Genomic DNA, 17,308 nt, shown 5'->3' on the forward strand with positions numbered 1-17,308 from the left:
GTGTGGCACCAAGTTGGCACTAAGTTATAGCGACCCTATATAAGACTTCCAAGGAAAGTGAGACATTTAAGGAGTGGTTTCACCCTCAGTGATTTTCCATGGCTGAGCAAGGATTTGAACCCAGGTCTCCTAGTCATAAATCTATCCACTACACTGCATTGGGTATCCATGACATTGCGTTTCTTTGCGAATGATGAAGGTAGTGTAATATTGAATTATGCCAGTCTCTTCAACAGAAACGTTGACATTAAGATTGTATTACGTATTGCTGTTATAATCTGCCAAGGTATTCGTATAGTATTACACTTTATCATATACAGTATCATATAATTAGGACACTGTGCCTAAGAGAGTTTCCTAAAGTTTATTGAAGAAAATATTCACTTATAATAGTTGTCAGATAGCATTTTGGTATACAATGTTTTGAAGACTTTTGCCGATATAATATTTTTATGACAGGCATGATTCTTTGTTATACTGGAAAACTGCAAACAAAGTATCTTTTTTCAAATTATGTATCAGCATGTAACATGCAATGAGCAATTAATCAAAGTGCAGATTTCATATTAAATAATGACAGCTACCTTTGCCCTTGAGAACTGATTTTTAATGAATGGGATGTATGTGATTTTTAATATCAAGGGCTGAACTCTTTGTTTCAAGACCAAAAAAGGGTAGTATTGCATATAAAACATTACCTTATGTGTTAAAAGTATAGCTTATTTATTTTGCGTCACTATTATACCATCTCTGTTGTCTGTACACCACATATGCTTCTTAAAAGTCACACCTGTTAAATCATGTTAAGAATTATAGACTTATTTGTGCAGAAATTGCAGATGTAACACTTTTAGGTTTCTGTTGTTGCTTTTATCTATATACTTGGATGTGTGTTTTCTTCTTCTGTCTCTTTTTTCCTCTCCGTGCTATCTTACAAAGCTTATATTTTCATAGTTATCTCCATCATTAGTGATAAATATTTCAAATTTGATTCCAATTATAAGTTGCACAAGAAAAAAACTGAACTGATAGCTTTAATGTCACAATAATTCATAGTTTCTAGGAGAAAGTTTGTGAAATTGTCAGTTTTATACTTACACTAAAGTATAATATATAGAGATGTATACATCAAAAATGTTTGCATTTCTTTCACTTTGGGTTTTTTCAGGTGCCTGTTTTGTTCTTGTATTTTTTTTGTACCAGTTTTTTTAAATTTTACATTAAAAGGAAAGCATCATTCAGGTTTCCTGGCACTCCTAAAACTCAAAAGAACTATGAAAAACCATCAAGCAAACTGAAGAGAAGTGGTTTGAGGGGAAAGTGAGAAAACAGAGTAAGTCAGAAAGGGGCAGCCATCAGGCAAGCCATGAGAGAGAACATCTATCACTGAGAAACTAAGAAACTTCTCTAGAATTCAGATGTCTGTTTTAACATTGTGGCTAATGAGAAAATAGGATTCAGCCTACAACCGCTTGTTTGATATTTTTCATCAGGGGATCATTTGGGCTATGAGTGTGGGAGGTTTGCTATAAGTATTACCTAGTGGTGACTTCTGAGAAACACCCAGTTGGTAATCCAAATAAGCAGAGCTGCACAGATTGCTTCTCTGATTCAGAAATGCAAAATGTAGATACAGTGGTGCCTTGCAATACAATTTTAATTTGTTCCGTGAAAATCGTTGTCTTGTGAAAAAATGGTCTTGCGAGGTTCCCTATGCATCTGTCTCAAAAAAAAAGTCTTGTGAAGCATCGGTTTAAAAAAAAAGTCTTGCAAAGCATCGGTCTAAAAGAAAAACGTCTTGCAAAGCACGGCCATGGGGGGGAAAAACGTCTTGTGAGGCACCATAGTGATTGCAAAAACTAACCATCTTGCAGGTTTTTCATCCCATGAGACAATTGTCTAGCGAGGCACCACTGTAAATGCAAAAAAGCAGAACAACATGCCAGCCAGAGAATATCATGACTGAAGAATGTTCCCTGATCATTTGATTCTCTAGGCACAAAATCCAAGCTTTCTTGAACCAATATGTGTAATAACATGTATATTACTCCATATTACCTCCTGCCATGACTTTGATCATTTTCTCTCAGTTATGCAGGGCCCGGTTTTTATGTTGTAGAACTGCAGCTTGTCATTAATAGTCATCTCCCAATATGCATGCTTGCATTCCTAGTATGGCAAGAAACTGTTAAAACCATATTAATCCACTGAGTATTCTTCAGAGAACTTCTGTTTGTATTCTTGTCTGTTTAGCTATTGCATTTATGAATCACATCTCCACCAATAAGTACCTGAGGTGGCATAGATTAAGACTCCTAAGAATTCATATATCACTTGGATTCCAAATTTTTATTTTTATTTCTATGCCAGACTAATGTCAGGCTAATTGACAGATAAAGTGTATGCTCTCACCTTCTGTTTTTGTTTCCTCTCTTCCTTCAGGTGATCTTACTGGCTGTTTGGTCTCTCCCCCCCCCCCCCCGGTAATATTGATGTATGAAAAGATACCCTTAAATACCATGGTATCATTATCAGGTTTCTTTTTACCTCCTGCCCCAAACATTCTTTGTGAATGTGGCTGTTTTGAGAAGCTTTGAATATTTTGAGCACATAAAATTAGTGCAAAAAGCAAATATTTGTTCAAGATCGAATAAGGGTTGTCTGTATGTTTTTTCCTGACAAAAGTGTTTTTAAGATTTTATGCCTGAGCTTCAGTTGCTTTCTCTTGAGGCAGCTTTCTTCTTGTTCTAAAATATTTTGCTAGATCCCATGAGTATTTTGAAAGGTGGCTAAATATATCTAATTTGTTCTTTACAGCAGACCCTTGTGCTTACAGAAAGAAGCAAAACTTAAAGCAAAACATAATTTTAGGGTACACAATTGTGGAGCAAATATACTTGATAAAAAAACTAAAAGCACAGCTGCAGATGCTGTCATAGTTGATTAGCACTTTCTGCAATTAACTTTCTGGCAAAGCATGTAGAAAACTGTCACAAACAGGATGATTCTTAAAACACATGGAAACAGTAAACATGCAAGAGGGTAAAGGCTTTAAAGGCCAGTAGACATTTTGCCTTTACTTTTCACTCTCAACATCTGGAGGTCAAAAGAAGATACTACTAATACCACATATTCAAGTGTTTCCTCTTCTATTACACAAGTGTTTCTTCCACTTTTCATTTGCAGATTTCTTTTCCTTTTCCTTTTTCCTCTAATCATCAGTTATGTAATGAGCTTAAATCTTCTTCAAATGCAGGCTGTGGAAGGGCCTTCTTTTACTGTGGAACTGTGACCAAATGGTGAATGATCAAAACAGAACTCATACATTATCAGTCCACCCCACTTATTGTAAAAAGTATCTGCTTGATAAACATGTAATTAATGTTTCACAATACATCTTAACAACTACCAGCATGAAGTCACACTCTATGTAATACAGTGAACTCAGACAAATTTTCTTATTCAAAAAGATAATGGAAGTGCTTGTCAAGAATACTTGATGCTGTAATCATCTGTTGAGATTAGGATGGTAACCAAATGAACAGAAAATGTGGAGATTAGGAAGATAACCAAATGTCATTTACAGTGTCTTCAGATCTGTATTTCCCCAAAGACCGATTCGCAATGCTTTTGTGTTAAGCCTCTAATTGTCCTTCTTTCCTGTGTTAGGGGCTGACACATCATAGGGTAACTGTGACAGACCAGCTTGCATAATGGGGCTCAGTGCCCTCCTGCCATTTCCCCCTTTCCCTGGGAGGTTGGTTTTTTGGGTTTGTTTGTTTTTTGGTAGGTTTTTGTTTTGTTTTGTTTTTTGTTCAGTAGAATGTCAAGAGCCAGCACTAAATGGTCTAATTGCCTTGCTGCCATTGAGAAATTCCCAAATCTAGCAATCAGTTCCAGTGCGTAGAATTGTTAATTTTCAGCACTCTGTAATGTGGAATTTATTCAAGGTTGTTTTCATCTAGGCAGTATGGCTTAATATTGTATTACATTATACTTATAGCTTAATTGAGGAGGGAAGGGTTATGATTATCCTTAATTTTTGACAAAGGGCTCCCACATTATTTTTAGTTATGTTTCCCTACAGAACGGTGGAGGTCTCTGTTCTGGAATGCTTTGGCTATGTTCTTAAATATTCTTTCATATTACATGAATCTCTTTGCAAAAATATAATTAACTGTCAATTTTAAGACTAATACACATAGTTCTTAAGCACACCTTTGAATTGTAGTCCCCCCCCCCCCGCAGTTTACATTCCTTTTGGGAGGATCAACCTGGTGAGTGAATTGTCTTCCCACCAAATGATAACTTCCTGGCACAGGAGCCAGATGCCTTGTTCTCCATCGGTTTGAACTACATTGTGTATGACATGCTGCACTTCTCTGAAGAAGAGTGTTCTCATTCCTCTAAAACAAATAAATCCTCCAGGGCACTTTGTCCCTGGACCAGACCATCCTGTTTTTTCATCTCTGTTTATGGACACATCATCAGTGAGTTGTAAACAGAACAGGTTGGATTTGATTTCACATAAGATAGTCCATGGGACTAAATAGTCCTGATTCTACACTCATTGGAAAATGTTGTTGTCTGGGATGTATCTGATAAAGTGTCTGCAAAACCTCATGTGGTAATAAATTTGTCAGCCTTTAAGGTGGCACAGAAGCTCTTTGTTTTTATTAGAATAGACACAACCACACCTCTGGAAGTTATTTGGAATGTTATCTATCTATCCAGAATTTTTCTTTAATTGATGCAGATGTCTGGGAAGTTGTCTGGTGTGTCTCAGTGCTTGTGTCTTCATAAATGTGGAGGGACAGTAATGGTTTTGTAGCATTAGATTTACCCACTCTGTTACTTTTATTTTAAATTTAAAGAGCCAAGAAACAGGAACCAGTTTTTTTCTTTGAATAAATATTTTAAGTATTCTTAATGCTATTAGAGCATTCCCTTGTTTTAAGATGTAGCATTTCATGCTTGATTTCTTTCTGTACCTAGCAAGTTTCAGATTCTAACTCCACCCTTTTCGATGCCATTTCAGAAATGTATTCAGAGACTTCCATTTTCCAAGATGTGTTTTTAACTTATCTAATCATGCATTGCATCAAAGTACAGTAGTGTGTTCTCATTTGAACAACTTGAAAACCACAAATGAAATATACATCAATTGATCACAGCATCATGTGCTACAACACTGTTTCTTCAGAAACAACTCTTCAGGGACACAGGCAGATCAACTTGGAAAAATAGCAACATCAGATTTTATAAACTTAACAGTACTCTGTTTTTGTTAGGGTTTTTTTGTGCCATTTGAGTACAGTTCGGAATGCAGGCTTCTCTGATGAAGGAACTTCACCTATCTCTTTGGAGGGGTTTAAGGAAAGGATAGGGACCCCAGCAAGTGGAAATATGCTTTTATTATGATATTTCAAAATTGTAGTAAGAAACTTTAGGGAGTCTGAATAACAGACCCACTGTGGGTACCCCACCTGTCCAGATAAAACCAGCAGTAATTAGAAGTCTGTTTCCAGTTTCTTTTTTAAAAAAACTTTTGAAAAACAAGACAAAATATGTATGGCTGTTAGTGTTGGTTCAAAGGAGAACTGCGTTTCTCAAAGAGGCATTCAAAAGAATATTGGATAGCTATCTGTCATATCTCCTTTGATTTTGATTCCTGCATTGAGCAGGCGGTTGGACTTGATGGCCTTATAACACCCTTCCAACTCAATTATTCTGTGATTCTCTGTTTTAAAAAAAAAATAATAAGAGTGGTAGTATCAGGTCAGGGAATCTGACACCTGAATATCTTCCCAAAAGCCCCACAGAAGTTTATAGACCCTAGGGAAAAATCAGGTACCTGTGTTCATCAGAACTGGCATTTATCCCAATCAAAGGTTAATTCCAGAATGGCACCAATCATTTCCAGTCATATCAAAATTCATCAGAGTATCAAGGGATCAGTCTTTTCATTGTTACAGTGATTCCAGACCACATGAGCTTGTCTAAGTCTACAAGCTTTATTTCTCTACATTGATACTATAGTATGTTCCAGAAGAAAAAAATACTTCAAAGCTGAAAAATCTAAAAGTCTTACAGCTATAGAGATCTGTAGGCATGAATGCCTTAATAACTGAAAACAAGCTTAACTTGCAGGGAAATCCTTAAGTCAGAATTCATTCCGAAACAGAAGCATAAAAACTATAATAAAAAACAAAAAGGTCCAATTTCATTCTAAAAATGCAAGTGCTTATAGCCTAAAAAGGCATAGTTAAAAAACAGAAGACAGAAAACACATCTGTAAAAGACATTATTTAAATATAAAAAGCGATATAGCTTACATGATCTTTAGTATAAGTGAAGAATATTTTATTCCTTAGCCTTTAAACATAAAGTATTATGAACACACACAAAATAATTCTAAATGTTCACCCAGCCAGATCAGTTTGAGGAAAATCCATAATGATTGTGTTGCTGGCTTGTAGAAATGAAGTCTGCCGCTGCACTTCCACATGACTGTTGTTGGTGTCTGGTGTCTGTGGCATAGTATGTTGCCTTGTTGTGTTGATGAATTGAATTATGATGTGTGTGTCTCTTGTCTCCCTATATTCATATTTCTCTCAGATGTCCTATCTCCCCCCAACTGTCAGCAGTCTCTTTTCTGTGGCTTGCAAGTTGTAGGGGGTTTGATGCACCAAGGAAAAACACTTAATAGGAATTTCTATTGTTGTTGCACCTCCTGTAATGCCAAGAGCTTGTAACTCAGAATCTGACAGGCTGCCACTATGATAACCATCAGATGTGACAAAAGTTTGCAAAGCTTTGAGAAATAAAGTCCTTGTGCAACAATGTCCTGTAAAACCAGAGTACTGGAGCTTCAGAGAGTGATAGGACCTGAAAACACAATCTCAAGTCACATTAACATGTTGCGACATAAATATGTTCTGCATCTTTCAATACTCTTTCAATTCTCCCCCATGGCTTGACTGTCAGGCATGAAAGTAATACCTTTTGCAAGGCATTGTTTATGTAGAATGATCTTGCTCCTAGACTTAGCTGGAAAATGGGCTAATTGTTTTGCAACGACTTCTAATAAACTGCTGTTCAAAGATCTTTTTTTAAAATACAGTTCACTTTTCTGGAACTGCTTTATCTGTACCACTTTTTAATTATTTTAGTACTCAATATACATAAAAATTCACATATTGACAATGGAATGCTCATAACCTGTAGGCTATTTGTTGTCTTTTTTGTTTTAAATGATTAATTGTTCTTATATTACTATGAAGAGGCTATTTGATACTAATGATGTTGACATTTATGTAGATTATTTCTCACTAAACAGTTTATTGTCACATTCTTTACATCTTCTCCAGAATTGTAGTTATTCACTATTGTGTTTTTATAATTTGCTATATAAATATTTGAATTTCTGGAGACTTCACTTACTGCATGCACATTGTTCCTGTACTGCAATATTCTACAAGCGCCTTCCTGACACTGGTCTTGTTCTCTGTTGTGGGTTATTCTAGAATCCTGGTACATTCAATAATTTGTTTCGATTGGCTTCTAATGAAATGGTGAAATAAGTAAAAATGTCTTTGAGAAAGCCAAAGCTGCTTTATTTGGAAACAAGTACATTCTAAAGGTATATCATGTGGCATAATTGGGGGAGTTAGAGGTTAAAAGAGTTAGAGGTTAACAGTACAATCCTGTTCCACAGTAGTGTTACTTACATTCTGAGATGGAAATTCAGTAGTAAGTCACAACAATTGGAACACACATGAGTGTTGAATCAGTAAATCCTTTTTGATTCAGTGGGCCTACTCTAATTGCAACTTACTGCTGGATTTTAGCTTGTGAGACCTAACTCTTAAGTAGATGAGCAGATGAATTACCAAAACTATTCAAGTGAGGAGGTAAGGCAATTCACAGCATCTTATCCTTAAATTAATATACCACTTTTACAAATTTTTAATCAAATCATTGCTTCTGTACAGTTTTCCTTATAAAACTGATTTCACATGAAACTTTTAAAGTGTTTCTCAGTCTTTAACTTCTGGTGCACCTGTGTGAAAGACAGATGTGCAGTTTTAATTTTAATATGATAGTCGTAAAGTACAGTGGATTTAAAAATTATATTTCTGCCTTACTGCATGTTTTGTGCCATTTCTGAACATATTGTTATATCTAAAGACCATTTTCTACTTCTCTAACTGCCGCTTTTTTTTTTTTTTGAGGTGAATCCTTTTTTAACATTTCAGCATCCTCTGTTTGTATTGTGGCTCAAGTCAGTGGGATCTATGTGAAAGGAAAGGAATGAGCAACTTGCATTTATCCTTAAGTATGGACGAGTATAAACAGTGAGGAAAAAAGTGACTGGGTTCAAGGAAGGCTGTTTATTTTAAGTCTCCCTCTGTTCAAATGTACATGCATGTTAAAAAGAAAGCTCTCAGCACTGAACACTTTCTCTGCAGGGAGGTTCTTTATGCGGGATTTGTTGACAGGCAGCTAGAGAGCAGGGAATGTACCCACTCCTTAGACTGCCTTTGAAGGAAGGTAAGTGCAAGGTGGGTGTGCATGCTAGATTCTCATCTCTCTTTCTTTACATGTTTTTATCTCCATGAAGAAAGTAAAGGACTGGTAGAGTCGAAAGGATCATGTATAGCAAAGTAGTACTATATACTTGTAAAAAAGACTAGTTTAATCTCTTGCTAAGTGAGAGCAAGCCCCTCGCTCCATGAAGATGCCTAAATTGTTAACAGAAACAGGCTTTGCTGTTGGAGCAACTCAACAGCAATGGAGCCAACGTGGCTCAACAGCAACACCTATTCAATTCTGTGGGCGCCAGGGAATTAACTGCACTCCCAAACAGCTCAGATCCTCGGGATCAGTCTATCGGAGCCCTGCTTCCTCTATCAGCTCTAAGACACCCCTCAGGTGGGCTAAGCACGGGGTGCCACAGCAGGGGTGCTGAATGCAAGCACTCAACTGTCCCTGGAGTAGGGTAGTCTGGGCACCTTGGTAGTCAGCAGTAACGGCAGCCGCACAAGCCATGCAGTGCTTCTTCCTGGAGGCAAGGCCAAAATCTGTGCAAAAATAGATTCACCTGTGTAAAGAAGCACTGGATAGGAAAAGGAGGGCTGGCATTGCAAATATTGCTCTCGGGAGCATGACGGTGGGCGGCTTGTCTCTGCTTCTGCTTCTTCCAGTGGCGTGTGCTATGCTGGTTCTTCAGTCTTCTTGCCTAGTCCTGGCATACCTGGGCAGTTTCCTCCACTGGCATGAAGAACACCTGCTGACAACCTGGTGTTGGGGTCCTGGTGACAGATTGTCTCCCAACTGGCTGTCAGTTGTTTGGCTGTGCTGGCACTTCCTGTGCCTCAAACGCCTTCCAGTCTATGGTGTCTGCATGGTGCCCCCCCTCTTCCCCTACACTCTCATCCTTTAATCCCCAGCCCTCCATGTCCACATGCACTGCCTCTAGGGTGTCATCTGCATCACCTCCACAGTCCACAGTTGAACTGCAGGTCAGGAATCTGACCCTTGCTCTTGGGGAGGTGGAAAGCCCGTTCTCTCCTTTAGGGGGAGTGAGACCAGTTTTACATTTAGGTAGAGCTGTCTGCTTTGCCATTGCCTTTCCTGTATCCTTGCCCCTTCCTTAACTACGCCTCTCATAGCCTGTTATAGCAATGCCTTCCTCCATTTGCTTGGCTTTCACTCTCAGTTTCAGCAAGGAAAATTAGAAAGGGTATGCATCAGAGGCTTTTATGAGGCCACGTCTGCATCCAGGCATTGGAATATTAATGTGCAGATGCAGAACAATACTTTGCTTGATTTTTTTTTATAGTTTTAGCAATGAAAATGGTGAAATTGACAAATCTTCCCCACTTGCAATAGTTGGGAGAAATTCTTTTACTGTGGAGGTGAAATGGACAAGAAATTTCTTTCAAAAGGTAAATAGGAGAGAAAATAAGAAAAGGAGGGGACTGTATGAGAGAACTGTTGTAATGTATGTAAAGTACTTTGGAGAAGTATGAAGAGAACATTTCCCTATTCCCTTTTTGATTCCTCCATCCCTCAAGCTTATATGCAGTGATATAGACTGAAGTCATAGGAGTGCTGGAGAATGTGAGTGAAATATGGTCCAGTTGTTGTGGGATGCTCGTGCATTATTTGGGGTCAGGGAAGGAAATGAAGGGAAAGCAGGGAGCAGCAGGGTTGATATTTTGTAACATGACTTGTAATCATTGCTACACATCTATTATCTCTCCCTGCTTTTAAAAGTAGCATGCACATTTGGATCAGTGTTGCATACAGAGAAATTCAGTCCTGCATTTTAAATATTGCCACCAGCTAAACTGGTTCCCAGACCAGTTTACGGAAGGTTACTACCTGTTTCACCAAAAATGAGACCTAACCTGAAAATAAGCCCTAGTATGATTGTTCAGGGTACTCGTAATATAAGCGCTACTCCCAAAATAAACCCCAGTTAAGTGAATCCCCACCCTCGTCCATTGTGCAGCAACCTGAAGAAGATGACATGACTGTATTTGAATAAATGTAGATTGTTGTACATGAAAAACAATAAAACATCTCCTGAAAATAAGCTCTCATGCTTTTTTGCAGCAAAAAATTTATATAAGACCCTGTCTTATTTTCAGGGAAACATGGGAATAAACAAGACAGTCCGTCCCTATCTGCAGGTGTATAGTTGAAAAAACATGGCTGTAAAAGGGAAAGAAAGATTAGACGGGAAGAGGAAAGAAAGCAATTTCAGACACTAGTTCTTGATATCATAAAGTTCTTATAAAAGACTATCCTGTACAGAAGCAGTTGATGGAAAGGAGGAGCCATATGTTGCTGAATTGAAGCAGTTTGTCCCGCATGCCATTGTTCTCTTTGGTGCAGCTACGTAGAATGGCAGCTAAAAGATGAACTTATTGAAAAAGTAAGAAATTTTGCACCTTTTACCCTTACGTCTTCCTTAGTCCAGTAGCTGTGAGCATGTTTCTTCCTTGTTAAAAGCTTTTGCTTTTCAAGTAATAGCTACAATGCCTCAAGTATATTTTTTCCAATGGCAAAGTTTTGGTTCCGTTTCTTGCTTGTGTAGAGGAGATTGGAGGCATTCCTAGGGGACTACCTTGAGAGTTGGAAGACTGAAGAGTAGAGTGGACTAGGCTGAAATTCAAATATAAAAAGATGCGGATAATCTCTTTTGTCCCCAAACACTGTATGTAGGTTTAAGGAAGAAAAAGGAAGCCAGAAGTCTTCAGTGCTTTGCAAACCACTTAGAAGTACCCATCTTGTTGAAAGGATAGCTGTGAACCGTTGGTAGGACTGATTGTCATCACAGATCAGTATACTCACAATATGTGGCAGGCAAAGGAGGGAATGATTTCACCTATGCTATATGCAGAGTGGTGCACTGTCATTTTAGAGTGAGAAAGGCAAAATTTATGCCCAATAGTAATGCATATTAACTGAAGCAGGATAAGATTCCCGACTGATAATTAAAATACTTTAAAATGCATGTGTGCTTCTTCAGCCTTGCCCTCCCTTTTAGCTTCAATGGGAAATCAATTCTGCCATGGTCAATGACCTGTCTTGACAACTGACTAGTACGTTGTCGACTGAAGTTCCTCATTATGCCATTCATTTCATTTATGCTTTAGTCCCCAATATCACGCCACCTGGAATGCTACATAATTAATAGAAACTTCAGATAAAATGTTCAGAACTCTTAAGATTCACTCATACTAGTGAACTGTGACTGGCATCAATTAATATAAGTCAGAACGTTTTTCTTTCAGTGCTGCTGTTACGAACACAAAATAAATGTGCGTTTTGCAAAGCAGAGTTGGGTATTTGCAATTAGTTTTCTTTTTAGAAGTTGTGATGTATGTATGGAGATATTTAAACTTTATTGCCAGGTACATTGCCAGAAGAATACACAGCTGTGCACCTATGAATGGTTTTAAATCAGAAAAAAAGGGAGAATTGCTGTATTTTATCTTGGAATATAAGCCAATAAAAATCTCCAGTTTTTGCCAGGCTAAGAAAGAGAGAAAGAGATAAAGAGACAGAGATCTGTGAACTACTGTATAAGCATCCGAAAGCTGAGTTAGATGGTGAGCTGGTATGAACTAAAGAGGGTCACTTAAAGTCAGGTAGAGGTCCAGTATGCCATGTGGTGCGATCCTTACATCCATACAGCATACATTCCTCCAGGAACCGTATTTGCCCTGCGTCCCTTAAGAAAAAGAAAAAAAAGAAAACTGATCATTGCCCCCTGCTATCTCCTGCTTCAGGGAGAAAGCTTTAATTAAAAAAAAAACACCCATCACTTTTTTGCTAAAAAGTAAAGCACATTAGTGCTGCCTTGAGTAGCTTAAAAAAACAACAATAAAGCTTTGCTTCCTTCCGCAGTAGAACAGAGGAATATGTTTTTAATTTCCCAATATCATCAGTGGCTTAAGACAGCTTAGCCACTTAATCATATTGGGAAGTTAAAGCCAGCTGCAAAACAAAGGAGGCAGCAAGTTACACTTTGGTGTAGTCCCAGTGATTACACAAGTTGGAAATGAAGCAAAGCAAAGTGATCCTGTCCAAACCTAAGAGAAAGTAATCCCTGATAAGGAGCGAGAAAGGTGTGGGTAGAAACACTCTGGGGAAGGACAGGTTTCCTAAAACAATTACGTTGTCTGAGCACCAGCAAAAGTAGTCCATCCCCACAGTGGACCCGTTTACACTTGTCAAAAAACAGCCCTGATAATTGCTTTGTGTTTGGGTGATAAGCAGTTAATTGATTAAAAAAGGAGTCAGTTCTAAGAGAATATGCAAGAACCTCTTTGTGTTTGTCTGTTGTCATATTTCGAAACAGGGTTCAAGAGTGAGAGCTTCTGTGATTATTTCAAGTTTTATAGATTCCGATGAAATAACCAAAACCTCATAGACATTAGGGGGAAATTTTGCACTGGCAGATTGATGGATTCAGATGAAATGTTTAGGATCTAGGCCTTCATAACTTCAGTTTCTAGATTTTTACTGCTATGCTGTTCAGATCTCTGTTGATGGATTAGTATTGTACGATAGCGTCCTGACAATTGCTCTGTGTTTGAGTGAGAAGTGGTTACGCGATGAAAGAGTTAGCTTCTTTAATTTTCCTCTGCTTGGTGTCACTTTGTGAATGGTAGTGAACACACGAGGATATTTTATAGACCATTTTGGCTGCTGCCTTGGGTGTTATCAACATTCAGACTGCTCTCAAAATACCCATAAACTGGGTTTTTTTTTTTTAAAAAAAGAATTGAATTTATATCATCTGATACAAAAATTCCTCTGGGAGAACAAACTTCTGTACCATAATTCTACCCTGGGCAGAAAACTGAAGTTTTTTTAAAATTTGGTTTTGGTATTTATTTAGTTATTTTAGTCTGGGAAATATGCAGTGCATTGCTTCCTTGCAAACTGAAAAAGTGAATAATTTGTTTTTTAAAATATAGATATTTAGATTTAATGACAGTTCAAGTGCATGTGTAACAGAATCCCATGGTATCTGAATAGTTTTCCTCTTGATCATTATTTTGGCCTATACTTTCCCTCCCACTATTCACCGTTTTTCTGCCCTGACTCTCTTGCTCATGAATGAATGAAACGAATCCTTCACAGAAGAGCAAGGGCCTGCAAGATAGAAGAATTCTTCTTCTGTTGTGTAAATGAAGCAGGCCTGTCCCTTGCCTTGAGAGTCTTCATGTTGCCTTACTGCTGCTTGAGGCAAGATCTCACAGGAAACAAGACAGAAGTGGTTTCGAGTCTGGGCCATGGATTTCAAGATGTACAGTTTCTCAGTTGTCTCCAAAGAGGGGCCTTGGTGATAAAATTAAGCAGCAAAATGGCCCTGGCAATAGGACCTCAGCAGGGGATGTCTTGCAGGGAGGCACTGGCTTTTCTCCCATGACTACTCTCATTTTGCCAACAAAGGGAAAGAGGGGCTGAGCAGTCCTGAAAGTGCAGGAATTATGGTTTTGTCGCACTTTGGTTTTCCACCCCAAATACTTCCAGCCCCTCACATAAATTTGCCTATTTTTTGTCTTAGAATGAAAGGAGAGCAGATTGAGATGTCAACTGATTATATGCTTTAGATTAGATAGGGAGATATATGGCTTTATTATGCGGGATCTGAGCAGATGTATAGATGTGTCGTACTGAAGTTGTAATAGCAGCAGCCTTGTTTGTTCAAATAAAATTCTTGTGAATAATTATTGAAAATGGAAGATTTATACTGAAATTGTTCATACATGACCCTTAGAAAAAGAAGTCGGTTTATGGGAGGGGCACTGGTAGACATATAAAAGATTTGGAACATAAATCTACAAAACAATAGCATATCCCAATTTATACATATAAATCCAGAAATAATTACTAGTATATATGAATTTTGAAATAAAACAGATTCTTCACTTACTTTGTATCTTGCTCATCATAATCTGAGAGTTCATCTTGAATTGTAGTAATTTTGTTGTACTATGAGAACATGCTAAAAATAGGTGCATAGGGATTTTTTTCATGAGTCCTTGTTTTCTCTCTCTTTCCCTCTATTATGCTCTGTCTCTCTCTTGTATATGTCTTTTGCCTCAAAATAGGAACTTTTGCTCCAAAATGGCTGAATGCTAACTCAAAAGCAGGCTGTGGGAAAATCAGGGGATCTCTCACACCAATTTCCAAATTGCTCCCCCAAATCCTGTTCCAAAACTGGTCCATTCTCTTGCAGAGGGATTTGGAGGCCAAGAAATCAAAGTGAGTGAGTGAGTGAGTGAGGCAGAACAGACAGTTTATTTACCAGTAAATGGTACAATCTTAGTACAGCAATAAAGAAAGTATGCTCCTGTGGCGTATTTACAAGGCTTTTATACTTCTTAGCAGTTACAAAAGCAAGGTTAGGAAAGGCAGAAATATAAGCGTGGCAGGAAGTAGAAAATACAGTATGTCAGTCCTATGCCATGTTCAACCAGTCAAAGCCTACCAATCAACTCCCTCCCTGACAACACAGGTGCAAGACACTATCAGAGTCAGCCTTTGAAACTCATCTCTCAGAAACCACTTCCTTTTGAAATCATCACTCAAGCAGTTTGTAAGAAAAGGGTTAGTGTATGACCTTTCATTGTTTTCTTAGCAGATATAGGGAGTTTCCAGCCAGACAGGCATGTCTTAGATAAGTCTACATTTCCTACTTTATCAAGAAAATAGCTAATAACAGGCACTTAGGACATTATTAGGATTTTCCCCAACACTACCCATAGGTTATCTTCACTTCTGTAAATTACATTCAAAAGAAAACAATGCAGGGCACTATTCTTTTGGGAAAGGTTCAGAATGATGAGTGGCTTGTGGAAAGGATTTGAAGGTGGTGTGGATGAGGTTGAGGAAATGCAATAAGAAAGATTAGGAAAGTGAGAGTAGAAGGGGAAGCTGGAAAGAAGAAACATGCACCTAGGGATATTTTGTTCTCTCACATAGGAGTGAAAAATGTCAAATGTTTTCTTCCCACTGGGTGAAGACATGAGAGTTTTTTGTTCTTCTCAATTTGGCAGAACAGGTGGAAAAATATCAGCATTATTTGGGTGCTTGGATTAAAAACATAAATTAGTCCTCACTAAGGATCACTGTAGGGAGGCAGTGGAAGATAGGAGGGCCTGGCGTGCTCTGGTCCATGGGGTCACGAAGAGTCGGACACAACTAAACGACTAGACGACAATGAAGGATCACTGTAGAGTAGTGGTTTCCAGCCTTGGGTTCATGGATTAAAGCTCCCAGAAGCCTTTGTAACTAGCTGTGCTGGCCAGGATTTCTGGGAGTTGTAGTTCCCAAGGTTGAGAACCAGAGCATGATGAACATCTTGAATGGAAGACCCTGTAGATAGTGCAAGTGATTTTCCTAGTGTGAATTTCTGTTTCACTGACAGCTGTAAAATAGTACTCTGTGAAACAGCTATTATTTTACTATTCTACTAATGGATCCACCATATGGTAAGCAACAGTATCTGGTAGATCTTCACAATTATGAACTGAGGTGGAAAATAGCATTTTTGTTCTTGTTGAAATTATTTACTTTACCATACTATATAAGAAAGCCTCTCATTTGAGAACAGCTGTATTTCGGCTGGAAATCTTGTTGATTCATCAGCCAGGTATCTTCTAACATTCTGGGTTACAACTGACAATGTGAACATGAAGGAAGATAAATGTAGCTTCCATTTTGCTAAATGAATGAATGAAGAATGAATGGCAGAGAGTGGAAGAGCAAAGCAAAAGCAAAGTGTGCTGTTCATATACCGCCCCATAGTGTTTCAAGCACTCTCTAGGCGGTTTGCAAGTTAATTATGCAGGCTACACATTGCCCCCCCAGCAAGCTGGGTATTCATTTTACCGACCTCGGAAGGATAGAAGGCTGAGCCAACCTTGAGCCAGCTACCTGGGATTGAACCCCAGGTCATGAGCACAGTTTTGGCTGCAGTACAGCAGTTTTAACCACTGTGCCATGAGGTAGCTAGGCAGCATTTTGTGTAAGTAGGATCTGGGTAATATAGTGACTACTAAGCTGAAAATGAACCAGGAGTGAGATGTACAGTGGTGCCTCGCAAGACGGTTGCCCCGTTTGATGACGAAATCACTTTACGATGGTTTTTTTGGCGATCACAGCGAGGGGACCCCCCACCAGTCCTCTCATGGTGCTTCCCCAGCTCCCTACCCCTTACATTCCTTTTTAAAAAATTTCCCCTAGGAATGCATTAATTAATTTTCAATGCATTTCTATGGGAAATTTGGTTTCGCAAGACGATGTTTTCGCAAAACAGCAATTTCCGCGGAATGGATTAACTGTCTTGTGAGGCACCACTGTAGCTGCTTAAAATATGATGCAGCTTTAGGCTGCATTTACAGGAGCCTACAAATCAGATCATTGGAAGTGTGAATAGTTCCATTCTGTTCTGTGGTGGGCAAGCTGAATCTGAAGTACTGTATCCCGTTTTGGATAACTTTTTATATGAACATTGTTTAGCTTAGAGGGTAGATTGAAGCAGACATAACTGCGGTCTTCAAATATATGAAAAGCTGTCAAATGGAGGTTGGTTATGATTTGTGCTTTGTTTCTACAGACAGTTGGTCTAGAACCACTAATTATACTTGTTGACCTTTCTGCTAGAGTGGAAAATGCGGCAAAGACCATGTTGGCTAAACATTAGGAGAAAACATCCTGTGGTAACCCTCAAAGTCCATAAACAGCCACAAATGTAGTAAAAGCTCCACTGCTGAAT

The 17,308-nt window shown here is 38.4% G+C and overlaps 2 protein-coding genes across 4 annotated transcripts in view; both read left to right on the forward strand.

The window, feature by feature from the left end:
* Nucleotides 1-17,308, forward strand: part of MACROD2 (mono-ADP ribosylhydrolase 2) — a 1,236,456-nt gene that overhangs the window by 205,541 nt on the left and 1,013,607 nt on the right. The gene's annotated exons all lie outside the window — the stretch shown is intronic.
* Nucleotides 1-17,308, forward strand: part of LOC144588161 (uncharacterized) — a 396,092-nt gene that overhangs the window by 148,956 nt on the left and 229,828 nt on the right. The window lies entirely within an intron of this gene.

Source organism: Pogona vitticeps, chromosome 1 (genome assembly GCF_051106095.1).
Source record: "Pogona vitticeps strain Pit_001003342236 chromosome 1, PviZW2.1, whole genome shotgun sequence".
In the NCBI taxonomy this organism is placed as follows: domain Eukaryota; kingdom Metazoa; phylum Chordata; class Lepidosauria; order Squamata; family Agamidae; genus Pogona; species Pogona vitticeps.